We start from the raw sequence: 9011 nt of genomic DNA, 5'->3' as shown, positions 1-9011 counted from the left end.
TCTTTTGCAATCAGCAGTGGGTTTGTTTTATGCACTGTTTAGTGTAGGTGAAAATTTAGCTTTCATGGAGAGATGTTTCTATGTATTCTGAGAATATTTTGTGCAGTCACTTGCAACCATTTTTCATTAATCTCTCCTGCAGAATTTTATCTCCTTCCAGTTTCACTGGTCAGAAACATTGTGACCAGATTAAAGAGCTTGGTAAGCATTTTGATTATCACTGTGCTGCTGGGCCAACTCTCACCTGTAGCCTGTATTTAACTACGCCATGAATTATTGTATCTCAAGGCACTGATCATAGAATCCTAGAATCCTACGAAGTCTGAGGTTTGGAGGTGTCTTAAAGATAATCTCATTCCAACCCTCCTGCCATGGGCAGTGACACCTTCCACTAGACCAGGTTGCTCATAGCCCCATCCAACCTGGCCTTGAACGCTTCCAGGGTCAAGAAATCCACAACCTCTCTAAACAAGCTGTTTCAGTGCCTCATCACCTTCACAGTAAAGAACTTTTTCATAACATCTAATTTAAGTCTCTGCTCTTCTGACTCAAAACCATTCCATCCTCATCCTATTACTAGTTGCCCACTTAAAAAATTGCTTCTACTCTTTCTTATAAGCCCCCTTCAAGAACTGGAAGGCTGTAATGAGATCTTTCTGGAGCCTTCTCTTCTGCGATGAACAACCCCAGATTTTTTAGCCATGTCTTCACAGGAGAGGTGCTTGCACCCCATGACCCTCTCCCAGTCTGTGCTCATGTCTGGGATTGCCCTGACCCAGGTGCAGCACCTAACACTTGGGCTTGTTGAACTTCATGAGGTAAGTATGGAATCACTTCTCAAATTCATCCAGGTCCCTCTGGATGGAATCCCATCCTTTTGTTGTGTCAGCTGCACCCCTCAGCTTTGTGCCACTGTGGTGTCATTGATAAAGATCTTAAAAAGCACTGGTCCTAGAACAGAGCCCTGATGGACACCAGTTATCACTGGTCTCCTTCTGGACATAGAGTCACTGACCACAACTCTCTGGCTGTGTGGCTATTTCCCAAGTAGTCCACCCTTCAAACCTGTGTATCTCAGTTTGGAGATAAGGATGCCACGTGGGACCATGTCAAAGTTCTTAAGGAAGTATGTGAGTGACTTTGGTTGGTTTCCCCTTGTTGATGGGTGCAATCCCTCCATCACAGATGGCCACCAGATTGGTCAGGCATAATCTGCCCTTAGTAAAGCCATGCTGGCTGTCTTGGATCCCCTTCTTGTCTTGCATGTGCCTTAGAATTGCTTCCATGGGGATCTGCTCAGTGATCTTCATGGGCATAAAGGTGAGGCTCACTGGTCTGTAGTTCCCCAGAATCTTCCTTTCTCCCCTTTTTAAAAATAAGAATAATGTTTCCCTTCTTCCATTCACCAAGGATTTTACCTGAAGGCCATGAATTTTCAAATATGATGGAGAGTGGCTTGGCAACAACACCAGCCAGCTCCCTCAGGACCCTGGGATGCATGTCATCCAGTCCCATAGATTTGTTCAGCTTCATCAAGTGGTCTCAAACCTGCTCTTCACTTACAGTGGGAGGGACTTTGCTCCTCCAGTCACTACCTGCAGCTTCAGTGACTCCAGAGACAGGGGAAATCCAGTGAAGACTGAGGCAAGGAACACACTGAGTACCTCAGCCTTCTCCACATCCATTGCCACCAGTTCTTCCTTCTTGTTTATTGGCGGGGAGTGGGGGTTACACTCTACTTGGCCTTTATTTTCTGCCCAGTATTCTTGCAGAAGCCCTGGTGTGTCAGCCCACACAGGCAGGCAACTGGGGCAACTACAGGCTTGTGGCTAGAACACAGAGTAAAGTTATTTCCAGTTCCACTGACTTGTGAACACCCAAACTATACAGACCAGTTACTCTGGTGCTTGAGGAGGGAGAACACAGCTTTGCTGGTGAAAGATGAGGGGTAAGATCAGCTCTCTGCAGCTGATTGCTGAAAATCTGCACAATCTGCACATGAAGCCCAGAACATGCTATGCTATCAACTGCTGGACTTTGAAATAAACACTGCAGGCTGTGCTGACATGTCAGCCACTCGTGCTCCTCTGCTGGGCTCAGGTGGGCAGATGAAGTGGGGATAGCACAAAATCCAGGTGTTTTGGGGCGCTTCTTAGTGCTTTGCAGACAGTTTCGGGTTTCCTTGCTCTGTTCACCAAAGTGGGATTTCCAAATTCAATTCCAAGAGCATTTGGCATTCTACCTGCACTAGAACATGTGTGTTATAGTGGCGAGTCAACTGCCAAATGTCACCTTATGCCCAAAACAGTTTGTGGAAGAAATGATTTTGGAAGTCTTATTGAAGTGCCTTGGTCGTATCTGAGAGATCCCTTTCAGAATCTCATGATTCTGCATGATAATGATGTTACATAGGCACTGTTAATAGGAGAGTGGTAATTTTGGATGTTTGTATTTCCTAAGAAATACACTTAATGATATTTCCTTTTTGAAAACCACCATTTCTTAGAAAGAAGATATACTCTTATTTTCTTGGCATACGTAAATGAGAAGTTCCTTACAGCCAGGAGGTTTCTGAAGAAGATACCTCTGAGTTTTCCCTCTGTTTCTCTTGAGCAAAGAAAATATTACATTGCTTCCCAAAGCTGCTGTTACTCTGATTTTAATCAGTTGACGTTCCTGTCTGGCTCTGTCTCTCCTGGTCACCAGAGAGGGGGTTTTCTTCACTTTGGGGATTGTGGGGAGGTGGTCTAGCTGCACTTGGGGTGCAGCGCAGTGCAGTGCAGACCAGCTGGCAGTTTCTACACTGCTCAGATAGCAGTACCCTTGGAACCATGTTCTCTGGTCATCCTCACCCCTCACTCTTTTGACAGATTTTAAGAGGCCTCTCAGAAAGATACATCACCAACCATGGCATTCCCTACTGTACTTCTCAAATGCTGTTTATCCCTATAAAAGCGCACTGTGCAATACTCTTGCCCAGTAAACACTAAAGCATTGACACCTCAGTCTGCCTGCCAACCCAGGAATAAACAGTATCTGGAGGTCCCAAAACCTGCTAAACTAGACATGATATTAAATAGAGTAAAATTAACAGTCAGCAAAAAACGTTCACAGAGGGGATTATTAATCCCCAGTGCAAATGGACTTTTGAAGAGAATGCAGCACAAGGAAGGCTTGTAACAAGTGGTTTTCTGTTGCTGTATTTTATATATTAGTAAAGGCCTGTATGCACAAACCAGCCTTTGAAAGAAGTCGTAATATTAAGGGCTAAAGTCCTTGAAACCTTCATGCAGAAGAGAGAGTAAAGTAAAACAATATCCTTGTGTGTAAGAGAAAAAATGTAAACTGTGTGTGTTAGCCAATAGTAGCTTGTTCTGCCTGCAGACCCTGTAGAACCCTATAAAAGTGTGCTAAAGATAGAAATAAACGGCATTCACAATTACTTCTGTGAAGAGTGGTGAACAGCTCGGGGGTCTTCTCAACAGTTTTCCAAAAGGAGATATCTAGATGAGAAAGCTTAGACACTGTGGCTGTAACAGAGAGGTGATACATGCACAGACTCAGCTTTTCTTGGCTTGATCAGAAACATCCTCAGAACAGGTTCAGACGTGTTTGGGTAAACACGGAATATAAAATGTGGGTATAAAGTCAGATCTTGTATGCCCAGTAAAAGGTGACGTTACACATTAACCACTTATGTAATTTCTTAATGATGCCTTTGTTTCCGTATTTGAAGGCTCTGGTGCAGCTCCTTTGGATCAGCTTTGTGAATGAGCCACTGTGACTCTTCACCTGTGGTGCAGCTCCATTGCCCAAGCACCCACCATCAGAGGAGTGGAGGGAAACCAGCAGGCAGGATATTCTCTGCACATGCCTTATTCTATGGTTTTTTGGCTAGATGATTTTACAGTCACTTGGGGAAACTCAAGTTCTTTTCCAAGTACAGAATTCTCAAACTTGCTGTTTGCAAGCTAGCAAGTTTTTACTGTGGCTTTCTTTCCTACTCATTTCATCTGGTACTGGAATTCCCACAACATGAATTTACAGCATCTTTTAATGTATCCAACACTGAAAAGCCATTGTGGGGAGCAGGGCTGAAGCAATTTCTTTTTTATTCACATATGCTTCTTCAAACACATCTTCCCTTTACCCAACAACAGAGCTGCCCCACTTTCAATTCAGCTGCTGATGCTTCCTTTAATTTTTTCTTGGTTTTCTTTGTCAGAGTATTCCTCCCCCTCATGCTGCTGTGTTTTCTTGGCAGTGCCTTATTGACTCTGTGTTAATCAGAGCAAAACTATGGCAAAGCTTAAATGAGATTCTCCATCCTTGCAAATCAAATCTCAAAAGATGCAAAGCATGTTGCTGACAGAAGCAGTAGCGAGAGACTTTCCTTCAGAGATCTGTAGAGGTCATCAGGAAAATAGATGTGACACAGTGAAATGTGTGCATCTGGTTGTTCTTATAAGGAATTCCCTTCCTTGGAGCAAACTTGGTTTTGTCATTTACATGGTCCCAAAGCCCAGTCTGCTGAACAGTCTCCTCATCAAATCTATTGATCTATCAAATGTTTCCAGTTTAGAAAGAAGGAAGTTGTGGGGGACCATGTCAAAGGCCTTGCAGAAATCCAGGTCGATGACATTTGTAGCCCTTCCCTTTTCCACTGGAGTAGTCACTCCATTGTAGGGCCAGTAGGTTATTTGGACTGGACTTTGCTGAAGCTGTGCTGGCTGTCTCGAGTCACTTCCCTGTCTTTCATGTGCCTACAAATACAAACACAGAAAGAGCTAACAAGCAGGAAGCAGTTTGAGTTACTTAATTGTTAACACACCTCCTTGCTGAATCACCATAACTGAGCAAGTTAATGGTTAAATGAGTAGGTGAATACTCTGATAAAAGATAAGAAATCTTTATAGATCTCTTCTCCCTTGAGGAAGTACCATCTCTTGGAGCAGTATGCTGCTGGTACCTAATTGCCTGTGCTGTCATGCACACAGTGAGTACATGATAAACCTTATCAGGATCAATGGAAACCATGAATAAATGGTGATCCCCAAGGGTCCACAGTGCCACCAGTGCTATTAAATATCTTCCTTGATGTCATAGACATGGGTTCAGGTGCACCCTCAGCAAGTTTGCAGATGACACCAGGCTGAGTGGTGTGCTGCTATGCTGGAAGGAAGCGACTGTTAAGAGGGACCTTGTGAAGCTTGAGAAACGGCTGGATGTGAACTCCATAAATTTCAGCAAGGCTGAGTGCAAGACCCTGAAACTAGATGTCAGAGCCATCACCAGGAGCAGTGTAGGCTGAGAAATGAGTGGGCTGAGGGTAGCCTGTGGAGAAAGAACTGAGAACACCAGTGGATGAAAAACTGGACATGACCTGACACTTGCCACCTAGAAAGCCAGCTGTATCCTGGGCTGCATAAAGTGTAGTTTGCGGGATGAGGGAGATGGGTTTTCCCTTCTAATCTGCTGTGGTGAGACTCTACCTGGAGTACTGCATGCAGCTGTGGGGTTTCCTGAACAAGAGAGACACAGACAAGTTACTGCAGGTCTAGAGGTGGACCATGAAAATGATCAGAGGGCTGGAGAACCTCCTACAAAGAAGGGTTTGGATAGAGATACTTGGAGTTGTTCAGCCTAGAGAAGACAATGCTTCTGGGAGACCTTATTGTGGTTTTTCAAAATATAAAGAGGTTTATAAGAAAGGCAGAGAGAGAGACTTTTTACTATGGCTTCCCAAGCTGAAGGAGTGTAGGTTTAGGCTAGACATTAGGAAGAAATTCTTCATTGTGAAGGTGGTGAGGCACTGGAAAAGGTTTCCTAGAAAAGATGTGGGTGCTCCACCCTTAGATCTGCCCCCTTAGTCAGTTTGTATGCAGCACCAGCTTGGGTGTGAGTATTGTGTGCTGGAGGGTAAGAAAGCTCTGCAGAGGGACCAATGGGCTGAGGCTGATAGTATGAAGTTCAACAAGACCAAGAGCCGAGTCCTGTCCTGAGGTCACAAAAACCCCACACATGGTAGACAGCACCTGAACATGAGCCAGCAGTGCCCAGGTAGCCAAGAAGGTCAACGGCACCTGGCCTGTATCAGCAATGATGTGGCCAGCAGGACCAGGGCAGGGATTGTCCCCCTGTACTTGGCACTGGTGTGGCCACACCTCAAGTGCTGTGTCCAGTTCTGGGCCCTTCACTCTAAGAAAGAAGTGGAGGAGCTGGAGTGAGTCCAGAGAAGGGAAATAAGCCGTTGAAGGATCTGGAGCACATGTCTGATGAGGAGTGGCCAAAGGAGCTGGGGTTGCTCCAATTAATGTGTTCTAATTACTGTGGTTCAGACAGCTTCTGAAGGAGGACAAACATGAAGCCAAGTTCTAAGGTTATCAAGTCACTCACATTTCAATGGACTTCTGAACCAGAGCACTCAGATGTCTGGTTGTAGGACATCAAAACCAAGGTAGACTATTAAATGATTTTTGATCCCTAAGCATGGTATCAATCATTCCCAGTTCCTTGGAATTGGGTATTTTGCAATTTCACTTCTGTGCAAGTATAAATGCAGGAAGGTGAGATGCCTGTCCCAAACCTCAGCCCTGCACTGGAGGAATTGCCCTCAGCTCTCCCCAGCCCTGCAGCTGCCATCAAGGTAAGAGACACACTGTGCAGAGAGAACTGGAAGGGTTTCTTGGGCAGCTGCAGGGCAATAATGCAGGGGAAGGGAAGGAGGCTTTAGTGTTGGGCTGAGAGCTGCAGCACAGCCGTGAGGGTGTGCTGTGTGCATGTGCAGAGACTGAACCCATCTTGCAGGGCATGAGGAGGAGATGGCTGCTGCAGGACAAACAAACCTTGCCAAGGGAGAGGGTGCAGGGGGCCAGTGGTGCACCATTGTGAGGGGTGAACGGGAGAGTATTTGACAGCTTACTCTGGGGGATATCTGTAAACCAACACATATATCTAGTTAAAACTAAGTTGTTATGGGTACATATCTCAATTTATATCCTCTTATAAATGAAAATTTCCATGTCATGTCCTCACTGCTTTCCAGCTGCTGCTAGGTTTATTCTTTCTTATAAATGTGTTGATCTTCCCTTCTTTCTTTTTTCTTCCTCCACACGCTCCATCATGTTGTGTCTGGTGTGCACAGGCTTCTTACAAGTGTTGCTTGTTTGCTGTCTTCCTTTTGTGCAGGCTGTCTTCCAGCTCCTATAGCAAGGAATCCAAACTCCAGAAGTCCTACTGAGATGGGAAAAATCATCATCTATGGGCATGTCAACTTCCAGGGATTGTCCAGAGAATTCTCCACTGACATCTCCATTCTAAAGGATGCAGATTGGAATGATATTGTCTCCTCAGTGAAAGTAATTGGCCAGCCCTGGCGGTTTATGAGCATGCAAATTATGGAGGCCGACTTCTGGTATTTGAGGAGGGAGAACATAACTTTGTTAGTAGAGAGATGCATGACAAGATCAGTTCTCTGCAACTGATCACAGAGGACCTGCACAATCCCCAGATCACTCTCTGTGAACATGTTGATTATTGAGGGAAGAGCAGAATAATAAGATAAGCAACTGATCTGGCTGCAGGACATGACAATGACATCATGTCTTCCCACAAAGTGCAGAGAGGTGTCTGGCTGCTGCGTGAGCACAGTGATGGAAGTGGAATTCAATACATTGTCCGAGAGCAATGAGAACACCTTCCAAATTACAAGGCAATTTCAATGACAAGCTTTCCTTCCTGTGTCCCCTTCGCCCTGGTTGTGGCTGTAAGAATGCAGATCCTGCAGCGCTGAGAAAAGATGTAGCCTCAGCAAGAAACTTGAGACCTAGATCTCCTCCTCTGCTTGTGCTGCCTTTCCCCCCCAGTGTCACAGGACTACTGAATGTGAGTGCTCTCTGCTGTGCTGCACTGCAGATCTGTGCTTCTTTATCCTGCCTTGCACTCTTCTCCCACCCCAGCAATGCAAGGATCATCACTCTTGATCATATGAAAGAGTGTCCAAGCTAGGAGGCATGCCAGGTGTGTGAAACCTATTGTACTCTCGGGTGGCATTCCAGAGTCCTTGGCTATGGAATGTAGAAGCATTGCATGTTGTTTCAGTAGCTAAGTGAAACAGAAAATATTAGAACAGAACCAGCATCACTTCCTTTGTAATTTGCTTCACAATGCCCTTGTGGTACTGTGGCACCTGCCATTATCTTTGATCCATTCTGTGTTGGTGCCATTAAAGAATCTTTTGCAATCAGCAGTGAGCCTGTTTAATGCATCCTTAGAGCAGATAAATATTGTGCTTTCATGGTGAGATATCTCTGTATATCCAGAGAATGGTCTATGCAGTCACTTGCAAACATTTTTCTCATGGAGGATTGTATCCCATTACTGGTCAGTAACAGTGGGTTCACTCTTGACTCAAAAAGTCTTGGTGAGCATGTAGATTGTTGCTGATCCTGGCCAAACTCTCACCTGCAGATTGTGCCAAGCTATGACATGCTTGGTTGTATCTCAAGTCAGTGATTGTAGTGATGATATAATCTTCTACTGCTCTTCAACACATAATAAACAGAATGTTTTCATTCATTCGAATCCTTTAATCCTAATGGTAAAACCTGCCTTTTTTTTTTAACTTGTAAAGTCTTGAAAAGGGACGAGGAATGACAAGGTATTTCAGGAACTGGTTAGCCATGCACAAATTTACCTGGACGAGCAGGGTCACAGCCCTCCTCCATCACTGCCTAATGACAGCTGCACACCCTGAGCTGTGGTTTGTGACAGCTGTCCCATGGCAGCTCTGCGCTGCAGTGTTTATCTCCCTCTGTGCTGACCTCCTGTTTGCCCTGATTTCCTTGCACTGCTCGCTGGGCAGGTCAGACAGGAGCTGCACTTGGCCTTTTTGAAGCTCATGAGGTGCCCATGGTGCCAGTACTGCAGCTTGCCCGGGTCCCTCAGCCAGCTAAAGCTGTGTTACCTGTGGTGACACTCGCTGCCTCTATCAGCTCCCCATGCCTTCCTGC

The sequence above is a fragment of the Poecile atricapillus genome, chromosome 1 (assembly GCF_030490865.1).
Source record: "Poecile atricapillus isolate bPoeAtr1 chromosome 1, bPoeAtr1.hap1, whole genome shotgun sequence".
Lineage (NCBI taxonomy): Eukaryota > Metazoa > Chordata > Aves > Passeriformes > Paridae > Poecile > Poecile atricapillus.
The sequence above is the reverse complement of the archived record's forward strand: the minus strand, read 5'-3'. Positions refer to the sequence as shown.